Here is a 13,360-nt window from a genome sequence, read left to right as displayed (position 1 = left end):
CTTCTTGCCTTTCAGAAGACGACGTTGTCACCTACATCATGAGTGTGGAGGAAAACACCAATGAAATTCCCTCATCTGCTAACCATTATACCCCTCGACCTATATTAACCCTCCTTGCTCTGGATTCCACTCACCTCCTTGCTTTCTCAGGATCTCATCCCATCTGTTATCTTCTTCTCATATAGTCAACTCCCCCTTACTTGATTCTCCTCAAACTCAATTTTAAACATGATCAAGATTTTCATTAACAAAATTACATAAGCTCTCCTTTGACTGCATAACCCACTCCCAGCTACTGCCTACCCACAATTAAACCTCTCAAAACACCTACCTGTGTTTTATAGCCCACATATCTTTCCAATTCACTCTCCACCTCAATCCCATGTGCCTTCTATGGCTAGTACTTTATAACTTTAAGACAGTTACCAATGACCTGCCTGCCATTAAACACAATTTTTAGTCTTCATTACATGTGTGCTCTTGGCAGCACTTGAAGTTGTTGATTACAACCTTCTTTTAAAACTGATCCTCCCTGTCCTCTGTGACTTACCAAAACTCTAATTTTTTTCTTCCTGTCTCGCTGGTTGCTCCTTCTAAATCTCCTTTTCGGCTCATCCTCCTTGACTGGGCCATTTAAACACTGGGAATTCCTCAAGGCAGAGCACAAGGCCCTCTTCTCATTCTGTCATCTCTCCCTAAGTGATCTCATCCGCACCCACATCTTTAATTAACCCTTAAATGCAGATGCCTCACAGATTCCCATCTTTAATCCAGTTCTCTTACTAGCATATTAAACAGCCTACTCAAAATGTCTCTAATTGGATGCCTCAAGGGACCTCAGACCTAACGCATCTAAAACAGAACTCATGGCCTTGCCCGATGCCTGGTATTCGTCCCTTGTCCCGTATTTCTGGGAGTGATACCACTGCTGATGCTCTTAACATCTCAGAAACTTAGGATTCATCCTCTTCCATCTTCCTCACACTGCCCCAATATCTACTTCATCATCAAGTCCCCAAAATCCATCTATTTATCCCCACACCATCACCATCCAAGTCAGAGTCTCCATAACTCTTGTTTGGACTCTGAGTAGACTACCGACTGGTTTCCTTGAATCCCCTACAGTCCATTCTCCACATAACAACTAGACTGATCTTTTCATAATAGAAATATGATTAACATTTGTGCTTAAAACTTAAAAGGCTTTGTCTTAAAATGCTTACATTTTTGTGTTTCAAATGTTTCGATTATCTATTGCTCTTAGGATGGAGAAATTTCCTTTTAACATGGCCTGTAAAACCCTGAATCGTCTGACCTAGTTCTCTGACTTACCTTCCAGTGCAATTCCTCCCCCCACTATCTATACACCAGTGCTTCTGGTCACACTGGTCTCCTCTCAGGGTCCTTGCACATGTGGTTTCCTATGCCTGCAACGTTCTTTGTGCTCACATCCTGCCCCACTTCCTGGCCAACTCCCACTCTCCCTTCATCGCTCAGCTCAACGATCACTTCCTCAGAGAAGTCTTTCTAAGTAAATTCTATCATACATTCTCCTACCACCTGGCCCTTCTTCAGTGTTTCTCAGAGCTGCATATAATTCTGCTTTTCCTTACGATTTCTAATTAATGTCTGTTTCCTTCTGCTCCATCAGGAGCCCAGTGCTTGCAGGTGCTCCGTACATGCTTCATGAAATGACTGAACATCAGTATAAAATCCAGAGGAACATGGGACGGAGGGAAATGTGACGTTATCACACCATAAAGTCAAGGAATTCCTTCTTAAAAAGTAGTGCAGATACAGGGGCCGGAAGGAAGGACACCCTGCAACATCTCACCAAGAAAAGTTAAGGGAATCTACTTGGTAGAGTTACAATGGCGAGCAAAGAACCTAACTCCTCGTTTTCTCAGAGAAAACAGTCTGGAAGAATATACACCAAACTGAGTACAGTCTGCCTATGGCAAGGGGTAAAAAGAATACTTTCACTTTTCATTTGCTGTACTTTAGAGCTGTCTGAATGTTTTACAATTCATATTTTAATTTTTTTAAAGAGCAAAATACCATAGGGAATGAGATAAATAGATGAAAGTGTTCATTATGTTGGTAACAACTGGTTTATCTTCCTATTTCTACTTCCATTTCCCCCTTTTCACTCTTCCCCACAGAACCCTAAACTTTTAAGATTTCTAACAAATAACTAAGTATATAGGTCACATATGTAAATAGGTCTACCAACCATGTAAATAGGCACTTGAAAAACAGCGCCACAAAATGATGCCAAATAAAAGCTAGTTTGGAATAGAGCTTAACAGATAAAAGGTTGACTCAAACTACTTTGAAATAGAGAATGGCACTGGGGACAAGAAACTTCCAAATACCTGGGTACTTCCAAGGTTAGTTACCATCTTCACAGGATAATCGGCAGCATGATATAAAAGAAAAACTAAACTTCATCAACTTTATTGTTTATTAACAGTCCTGATAAATGAGAGTGATCAAGTCCATATTTCAATTGATGACTTCTAATTTAACGCATATTTCAACTATTTGTGTGCTTTCTGTTCCCCAATATATCAACCACACGTTGATTAAAAAAGAGCTTAAAAAATAAGTAATATGATCAACTATTACTAAAAGGTGATCAGAAAAGCTTAAGAATTTACATGTTTCACCAGAAAAGGCGATGAAGAATTTACTGAATGAAGATGCCACATACAGAGCAAATAACTTGGCCATAATTCTTATTTAGATTTCACCTGGTTCTCTACATCGGCATTCATAGTAGTGACCCTGCCCAGTTCCCCATCTCTGGCCAGCCTGCATTATATCAATATGTTCTCTGCCTCCCTGACCACATCCTCCTTATCTGCCACCTTCCAGTTTGTCTCCTCACACCTACTCAGTAAGCTATTCACACTTACAGCTCCTCACACACAGTACCCACGTCAAGCTGCTGAGATCATCATGATACCTAATCCGCTGGGCTCCGTAATGACCATGCTACCTGTCTGGAAAGACTGTATGTTTCAAGGCTGCCCGTGTCCGTGGCTCCAGGTCTCTCACTGCCCTACGCAACGCTGGATGGCCTTTACTGAAAACCTTCTCTACTTCAGTGCCCAGGGTTCTGAGCATTGCAGAGAAGGTGATGGAACTTGTGCACACTTGGTTCACTAAAATTCATCTGTTCAATTGCCTTCACTTCCTCCAGAAACATTCCTTTCAGCTGGATTGGTTTTTAACCAGTTACTCCCAGCAGCAAATATTTTAAACAGTTGCTTCACCTTCCTCAAGAGGCTTTAGCTCTCTTTCCAGTCTATGTATCTGAACATTTAGCTTCACTCCTTCCATACTGAGATAAGACTTTCTAATGAAAACATCTTCAACTTCCTTGATCCATCTTGTGTATTCCTGCCATCCTCTGTCTCAACCCTGCAGACACAGCAGAATCACTTGGGGGACTTTTAAACAAAGATGCCCACTCCCCTAAGAGACTTGTCAAAGACAAAAGGAAAAATAGCACTTTAATATGGAGACAGCCCTTAACCATGTGACCAAACTGAACAGTAACAAGACGACTGACCTCATGTGCTTCTAGAAAGGACGTGCCACAAAGGGCACAGCATCATCACTTCTGTGGGTTTCTTGCCAAAAAGGCATCACTTGCATTGAATCATGAGGAAACATCAGCCAAACTCAAATTAAGGAAGATTCTACAAAATAACTGGACAGTATTTTCCAAAAGGGTCAAGGTGACTAAAGTCACAGACAGATTGAGAAATTGTTCCTGACGGAAGGAGACTAAGACGTTATAGCTAAATGCGACGTGTGATCCTAAATTGGATCCTGGTCCAGAAAAAGGACATTAGCAGGACAACTGCAGAAATTTGAAAAAGGTTGTGGATTACTTAATAGTACTATATCAACGTTAGTTTTCTGATTTGATTGTTGTACTGTGGCTACATAAAATGTTAACATTTGAGGAAGCTGGGTGAAGGCCACTCTTTTTGCAATCGTTTTTATCAATCTAAAAAGCTCTTCAATCTTCGTATTTTGCTTTTACTTCACAGGTAAGAGGCACCCCTCCTTAGTTCCCTGGCTGATGGCTCTATGTACGTGTGCTGGAGAAAGGGCCTACACATGGAGGGGGCCGGCCTTGACTCAAGTCCCCCCTTGCAATTCTGTCAATAGTGTGGCCTCATGGAAGGTTGCTGGGCTCAATGCCTGCTGGGATCCATTCCATTTCTGAAGATCTCAATCCCACATAAAGGTTCTCCCAATTCTCTTTCACCACATCACTTATTCTCACTCTTTTGCCCTGGAAGCTTTGTCTCTGCTCAAGCAACCCCGAGAGCCTGAATGCTCAAACTGCTCCCCTCCCTTCTCACAGCCCATTCCCCACCTCCTCTGTTCTCCTCCTGATGCCACAGCAGTTGATACAGGTCTCAGTCCTGGCCTTTCAGTGCTGTTTCTTCTCATCCCTACCTCTCATTTCCCTACCACACATTCGAGAGCTTTGGGAAGGGCCTGCTTACGCGTCTTTATACCCTCCTGCCGCCAGTGTCTGAGACGGTGATTTGCACATGATCTGACTTCAGGATTCTGTCACCTGACTGAACTGCCGGGCACATCTTGTCAGCAGAACCCGGGGTTCTGAGACACAGATGCCACGCTTGTGTGGCCAGTGAGCCTCTATTATGCTTCATGGGTACAGACTACTAACATGGTCAACTGTTTTATAAATACATGGTCGTGAGAGAACAGCCACTCTGTTGGGTGAGAAGCCCACTCCCTTGACTGGAAAATGACGCGGACCCTGCCTCACTAGCTCACTGCCGACTCGTCTGGGTGAGAGGCACAGAATTTTAATTCTTGGTAGTTTTCTTGCAGCTTTTGAGAAGTAGTTTGACCTGTGTGATTCTACTAAGTAGCCATATAATGGGAGTTTGGGACACGCAGCTGAGCAAAGCCACAGAGGGAAGAGTCTGAGGCTGGGCAGTTTCTCAGAGTCAAGGCTCTGGGTTGAGAAGTACCGCCCCTAACTGCCGGCGCGGGGCGGGGTGGGGGGAGGCAGGCATATAAATCCTCCACAAACAACTTTATTTCTAATTAGTATCTTAAAAAATATTTTTAAATTAAACAATTTAAGGTACAGGATCTACTTAAGCAGTAACAAATGTTCCAAAGTACACAACTACTACTCGCCTTACGAGTAACAGTACCAGAATTAGACTTCTTTCCCTCCCAGAGTGAGCAGACAAGTAACTACTCCAAAATTTTCAGGGTAGTGCCCATAATAACTTCTCCAATTAGAACTAAGACTGTGAGACTTCCTGTTTCCTCATCAAAAAATACAAGGTGGAAAAAATGTCAAACAGTACAAATGGCCTATTTCAAGACACCCACCAATTCAGGTTTCATATTAAATCTCTTCCCTTAAGCCCAATGTTCCCACAGTATACCTGCCCCTGTACTATTTTACCATCAGCAGCAGCAACCACTCAGATACAAAATAGTGATGCAAAAATACAATTTTAGAAGACCAGAGGAGGTACTCACTCACCCACAAGTTCTTCCAGATCACGTCTCTAAGGGCTCAAAGCCCTTATTACCCACTCCTCCTCTGGACCCAACAAGGCCCATCTACTTTTTTTTAATAGCTAAAGTTACTTGTGAAGCCTAGCTTATTAATATATAAAGCACACTTAGAGTAACATGGTTAAAGTATAGATGAGGCTTAATTCAGAAATTAAAAGGCTAATAACCTTAAAAGAAGATATTCTACTTTATAATAATATTAACTTAAAATGATAAGAGATTTCCCTCCTCCTATCAGAGGCAAAGACTTCTAGAAGATGCGCTGGTAGTATTTTAGCAAAATATTATCAAAAAGCTTTTTTAAAAGGTGCAATCCCTCTGAATCACCCATTGTACTTCTAGGGAATTTACCTTGGGGAAATAGCTAATTACACAAAGATGTAAGTATAAGCAGTGTCATTTACAAGAGCAAAGGCTTAAAAGTAAAAGTTATCCCACTGAGCTGGTTAAATCACGGTGTGCCCATAAAATGTGAGATCATGGCAAGCTTTAAGGACAATTAAGTAGATCTATACTGATAGGCAGAGATGTTAACGTTAAAATTAAAACACAAATGAGGTTCTAAAATAGCATGGTTCTGTGTGCAGTATCTTATCTGCCCCAGAAAGAGAGAGAGAGAGAGTCAGAATATGAATGAGAATTGGTGAGGATATCCTATCATCTTAACAGCACTCACTTGTGGGGCAGTGCAATCAGGATGAGCTTTATTTTTCCTTTCATACTCTGTTGAATTTTCTGAATTTTTGGAATGAACATCAACTAAAATACATTATTTCATACAGATATATGTAAATATAGAAATCAGTTAAGACTAGGCTCAATGAAGGAAGACTAGAGCTCTTGCACACACGTGCACCCACACACCTACATTACCTATGGAGCGCTTATAAAAAGGGAAAGAGGGAGAAGCTGCAAATTTCAGCCTCCTCTCCCCTCACCAAATGATTTTAAGTGTACAGGACTTTGGCAAACAGATGCTGAAGTAAAGAAAGAACCTGATAACCCTAAAGTTTTGAGCCAGGAATATAAAGGCAAAATTAAACCAGTCAGTCAGGAAGAGAGAGACCACTTCTGGGGCAGAGAAAATGAATTTTGAGTTGAATGTGTTAAGTCTGAAGTGGTAACTCAAGTATGGAATCTCAATATCTTAAGCGTTGAAAGAGATGGTTTCAATGCTTAAGATATTCTAAATCTTGGTTTTTAAATGCTTTTGGGGTCACCGATATCATACTTCCTAAACCTGCTGTCACCATTTTTCAAAATAAAGATCTTGTGTAGAATCCCAATATACAAACAAGGATCAAGTAAAGCTGAAAAAGTGGATGAAGGGAGAAAGAGCACCTGAAAGCATGGTTCTACCTGCTTCTCCAGGGCACCCTTTACACATATGTGGAACATTAAGTTTAAAAGTAAAACAAACACAAACATAGCGGGGAAGGTATAGCTCAGTGATAGAGTGCCTGCTTAGCATGCACAAGGTCCTGGGTTCAATCCCCAGTACCTCCATTAAGAAATAAATAAATAAACCTAACTACCACCCTACTCCTCAAAAAATGAAAATAAAACAAAAAATAAACAAACAAACAAACACAAAACACACACTCTCCTTGCACCTACCTGCCTTGATTTCTAACCAAAATAAGAATTCCTACTAAAATCTATCTCATCAAAAGTATCTATCAGGTATAAATGTTAATTTTATTGCAGAAGGTTGGAAATTACAATTATAGCATTTAAGTTTGAGTCTATTGCACAAATAAGCACTATGCTTTTCAAATGATTTAAAAAATCAGTTTTATTTGCCTACTTTTTTGACAGTGGTTTTTTTTTGTTTTTTTTTTTTTTAAAGAAAATCACTAAACTTGTGTGATGGTAGCATGGAAATTATCTGAAGTATCTTACATGACTGTGCTTTGGCCAGGGTGGACATAACTTAAATTATAAAAACTAAAAATTAAAGAACAAAGAAGTATAAGTTCATGCCTCCTGTTTAAAAGAAAATTTTCTTTTTTCATAATTATATAACATTATAATGTCACTGATTCATAAGAGGTTTAAATATTAATCCTGTGGGGTAGGACACCAGAATTATCAGTGTTCATTTTCATCTAAGATCTTTATTTCTCTAACGTTCTTGATCCTACTGAAACATTTCAGTATACAAATATACTGTAATGTTAATACCCAAGAGAAAAGCCATCATAATACATATGCTGGTCATTATGATCAGAGTACTACATTTAAAAAAAATAAACTATCATGCCCTTTAAAAAAAAAATCAAGTTTCTTTAGGTAATAGGTAATGATCTTTTGGTGGGTCGTATGATCTCTGTCACAACTACTCAACTCTGCCTCTGCAGCAGGAAAGCAGCCATAGATCAAGTGTCAGTGAATGGGTATGGCTGTGTTGCAATAAAACTTTATTTAAATAACTAGGTAATGGATTGACCCAGGTCACAGTTCATTGACTCATGCTCTGGAAAAAATGTGGTGGGTAGAATGATAGACCAAAGGATATGTGAACCTGTGGTTAACTGCAGACAACCATCAAATCCTCTCAATTCTCCCTGAGAAATCTAGTCTCATACCCTGCATCTCCACCTTACCCTTAAGCTTTCCTTGTCATCAAAGTCCTCTTACCAAGTTAATCCTCTGCCATTACGTCCATCTCTCCAACACTTTCAATCTCACCCCATCTCTGACTTTGAAACGTTGCTAGTGGAAATGTAAAATGTTACAGCAACTTGCAAAAGAGGTTGATGGTTTCTTATAAAACTAAATATGCGCTTACCATATGACCCAAGAACTGCATTCTTGGGCATTTATCCCAGAGGAAGGAGAAAACTTATATTCACACGAAACTTGTATGAAAATGTTCATAGTAGCTTTATTTGTATTAGTCAAAAACTAGAAACAGTCTAGATGTCCTTCAATAGGTGAAAGGGTAAACATTCACCCTATGTACACCTATGGTACATTCACAGAATGGAATGCTACTCAGCAATTAAGAGGAATTACTGATAATAACTACTTGCATGGATCTCATGCAAGTAGGAGGGAGGGAATTAAGCTGAGTAAAAAAAAAAAGCTTATTTCAAAAGGTTACATACCATATAATTCTATTTATAAAACATTCTTGAAATAACAAAATGACAGATTGGGAGAACAGATCAGTTGTTGCCAGCAAGTTAGGGCTGGGGAAGAGGAGATGGGTGTGGCTATGAAGGCATTGCAAAAGGGGGCCTTGTGGTTAGGGAACAGCTCTGTATTTTGACTGTGGTAGTGGTTATACGTGTGATAAAAATGCTTAGAGCTACACACATACACTCACAGAATTATAAAACTGGGGAATTGGGAATAGGCCTGTGGACTGTACCAATGTCAATTTCCAGGTCTTGATACTGTATATAGTTTAGTGAGATGTTACTATTAGGGGACACTGGGTGAAAGGTAAATGGGATCTCCCTGTATACTTTTTTGCAACTTCCTGTTAATTAAAAATTATTTTAAAATAAGGATTTTTAAACAAAGCAAAACAGCAATAGATTTCTTCAGCTCCCCCAGTCTATCTATGTTGTATATAAGGCCCTTTTCAATCTCCCACAATCCACATTTCTAGCCTCACTTCTTAACCACTCTCTTCCATCACCCCATAAAGTCACCTAAACTCCACTATTTTCTGAACACGCCACACTTCAGGCTGTTTCACAGTGTTTCCTCTCACTCTTTGCCTGCCAAACACCTCAAAACCAGTTCAAATCTCACCTGCTATCTTTGTGCCTGTCTCTGACAAAGATAATAACTGCTTCATCCTCTTCATTCCCACAAAATTTCACTCATACCCCCAAGTATCTCTGTACTGTATTGTTTACATACCTGTTCCCGATTAGACTAAAAACTCCTTAAGAACAGGGATAAAATTTGATCCATGTGCCCATCTATCTGCCCACATACACAACGGTACTAAAATGTCTGTGGATTCAATCAAGCTGGAAATCTTTTGCAAAAGATAAGAATAGAAGTGATGACAGTAATTACTTCCACTGTCATCTTTTGCCAAAAAAACTGTCCTGTCAACTACTGTGAGTATGGAACCTGGCATAAGGAAACATAATTCAGATGGGAATCACTGTTTATAAAGTCATCCTTTTTAGAAACAATTTTGAAATGATCTATTAAGCAGAATTTTCCATGCTTCTGTTCACTATCAGTTTACATAACTGAGTTTATTATAGTTTACATGTAATTAGTTCTTATTATTGAGAAATGCCTCAAAGGACCTAGATTTTTTTGAGGGGGAGGGGATTTAAATCATTTATTATTTTGTCTTGTATTTTTCTTTTTTTTTCAGTTTCTTTACATCCACTCTTTAGCAAAAGAATCATTTTAAATAAGAGTCCTCTAAATATATACCAATCTATATTTGCTGTTTTAAATGTCAGTTCATTCTTTAAAAGGGATTTATTAGATGATCTCACAGAAAAAAGTAAGTTTTTTAAATAAATTAAGATAAAGGATGTGAGATGGAACCTAAAAGTAAACTGACAAATACTGCTGGTGCCAAATATTCAACTATAAGACCAATCCTATTATCATATCAATTTCTACATTAAAAAAAATCCTACACACGTATGTGCCTCTCTACTAAAGAAAATGTCTGAGTATTCTAAGCTAAAAGATCATGGACTAAGAAAACCCTATTAATAACCTTCTGGTGTCAAAGATTACTCTAAACAAGTTTAGTAACCATGAGTCACTGCTAAATGGCTATGCTATGAAAAGGCTACTCCCTTCCCCCCTTTTAAGTATGCCAACAAACTTACTCCTCTTGTGAAATGAGTGAATATAGCTATTCAATGCTGTGAACACATGCATTCACAGCGATGAAGGGAACCAAGTATAAGCTGAGCGAGGCAGCCATACCTTCTTTTATATAGCACACAGTGGGCAAAGAGTGTGTAAACAGTCATTATGTATACCAGATCTGTGTGACTGTTAGCAACGGAAAAACAAATTCCACTGCACCCCACTCTCATGGCCTGGTTACTTAAAAATAAAGGGTTTTGCTAAAGGTATAAGGAAAGTAGTTTTCAAATTCTCTTTAAAAGGTATGGCTTAGTTCCTAAGGGAGTAATCTATCTGTATTATACACAATTCTTAATATGGCAACTGTGTACCATATAGAACACGGAAAAATACCACACGCTACAAAGAAAGAAACACTGAAATGTTATATTTATCATTTTTGTCTATAAGATCACAAGAAACGAATGAGAAAATGCCCATGGGTATAATGAAAAAAGTAGAAACAGACAAGATTTTACATGGGTTTGCAGAGACAGGAGTGACTACCACCTCTGACTCTAACATAAGGGGTGTCTTAGGGAACAACAGCTTTCTTCACGTGGATCATGAGGATAATAACTATTCCACCTCAAAACAAGATGGGAGGCCTGTTCTCAACAAAGGCACCTCGTAAACTACAGTGTTGTATCGATATAAGGATGTGCCAATCATACAAAGCTTGAATTCCTTCTACAAGACTTAAGTGGTCCCCTAGTCCACACCAATACATATCCAGAGACAGGAAACTTGTTATCTCCCAAGGAAGCCAAATTCCACTTATTATTTTTCCTAATATCAAGATGAAGTTGGACTCGTTGTTTTACCTCCACTCACAGGTCTTAATTCTGTCTTCTGTCACTGTCTGGAACCTTCCCCTGATCTAATATTAGATGACCCCCTAAAAACAGTTTACTATGCTTGAGGGCTCAAATCTTATTCTTTCTCTACTTCACATCTCCAGTTCATTCAACTGTTTCTTATGGAAACTGTTCTTCTGTGCCAACCTGGTCAGTCCCCCTAAGACGTAGTTTCTCTACTTCCGCAGGAATGTAGTTGTCTACACAGAGCAGAAGATGATCACGCTGAACTTAAATACTGCAACCTAGGCTTTCGATAGTTTTTTGGGGGAGCTTTATTACACAATCTAGTCTCAGGGCAAACATCTGTGGTTTCTAAGCCACCTATATATCTCAGTTGGTACATGGATAAAATTTTCTAAGTCTCTTTACTGAATTATGATTGACATACAACAAAGCACACATGTTTAAAATGTGTAATTTGATCATTCTGGACTTCGGTACACATTCATGTAACCCTCAAGACAGTGACATCTATCACCACCATGATTCCTCTGTGGTCCCCTCCCTCCACTAACTCCACTCTAACCCTCCACATACACCCCTGCCAACCCCAAAGCAACTGCAGATGTACTTTCTGTCATTATGGCTAGTCACAGAGTTTTGTATAAATAGAATCATACACTATGTATTCTTAATAGTCTGGCTTCTTTCACTCAACAATTATTTTGAGATTCATTTACGTTGTTGTGTACAGCAATCGTTCATTCCTTTTTATTGCTGCATAGTATTCTATTCTATGGATGTACCACAACTGGTTTATTCATCTATCTGGGCTATTTCCTGTTTTGGACTATTACAATAAAGCTGCTATAAGTATTTATGCACAAGTCTTTGTATGGACATGTACTTCTTGTTTTCTTGAGTAAATACCTAGGAGTGAAATGGCTAGATGTAAGTTTAGCTTTTTAAGAAACCACTAAACTGTTTTCCAAAGTAGTTGTATTATCTTATATTCCCACCAGCAGTTCCTACTGCTCTGCATAATCACCAACATTTGGTATAGCAGTATTTTCAATTTTAGCCACTCTGATAGGTGTGTAGTGGTATTTCATCGCAGTTTACTTTGCAATTTCCTAAGATTAACATCTTTTCAAGTGCTTATCTGAAATCTGTGTATCTTCTTTGGTGAAGTGTGTATTTAATCCATTTTTTATTGGATTGTTTTCTTATTAAGTTTTGAGAGTTCTTTATGTACTCTGGATGCAATCTGCTGTCAAATAAATGCTTTGCAAGGATTTTCTCAGTCTGTGACTTGTCTTTTCATTCTTTAACAGTGTTTTCTGAAGAGCTGAAATTTTAGTGTGGACAAATTCCAATTTTTTTCTTTTATAGAGTATGCTTTTGGTATCATATCTAAGAATTCTTTGCCTAGCCCAAGGTCACAAAGGTTATCCCACTTTCTTCTAGAAGTGTTTATAATTTTAGGTTTTATATTTAGTTAGTGATCCGTTTTGAATTAACTTTTATATGTGGCATGAGGTATGGATCCAACATGTTTTTTGCATGTGTGGCAATCAAACTGTTTCGGCATGAATTGTTGGAACTACTGTTCTCTCTCCACTGAATTGCATTTGCACCTTTGTCAAAAATTTTCCATATATGTGTAGGTTTATTTCTGGATTCACTATTCTGTTCCATTGATCTATTTGTCTATCTTTATGTCAATATCACACTGTTTTGATTACTGTAGCTTTACTATTCTTGAAATCAGAAGGTGTGAACTCTCCAATTTTTTTGTTCCAAGTTGTTTTATTCTAGGTCTTTTGTATTTCCATATTCATTTTAGAACCAGTCTGTCAATTTCTATTAAAAAGCCTGCTGGGATTGCAATGAATCTATAAATCATCTGGGGAGAACTGACATTTTAACAATATTGAGTTCTTCAACCCATGAGCAAGGTGCCTGTCTCTTACTTAGGTCTTTCATCTCTTCACAGTATTTTGTAGTTTTTAGTGTACAGGTCTTTCATTTCTTTTGTCAGATTACTTCTACGTGTTTCATGTTTTTTATTTAATAATATTTTATTTAATGTTATATTTAACATTTTAAAATTTGAATTTTGT

The 13,360-nt window shown here is 38.5% G+C and overlaps 1 protein-coding gene across 2 annotated transcripts in view; it reads right to left on the bottom strand.

Annotated features, from left to right (window-relative positions):
- The window catches only part of CAB39 (calcium binding protein 39), an 81,116-nt gene that overhangs the window by 28,776 nt on the left and 38,980 nt on the right, over nt 1–13,360 (bottom strand). The gene's annotated exons all lie outside the window — the stretch shown is intronic.

Source organism: Vicugna pacos, chromosome 5 (genome assembly GCF_048564905.1).
Source record: "Vicugna pacos chromosome 5, VicPac4, whole genome shotgun sequence".
Lineage (NCBI taxonomy): Eukaryota > Metazoa > Chordata > Mammalia > Artiodactyla > Camelidae > Vicugna > Vicugna pacos.
This window is presented reverse-complemented; position numbering and strand designations above follow the sequence as displayed.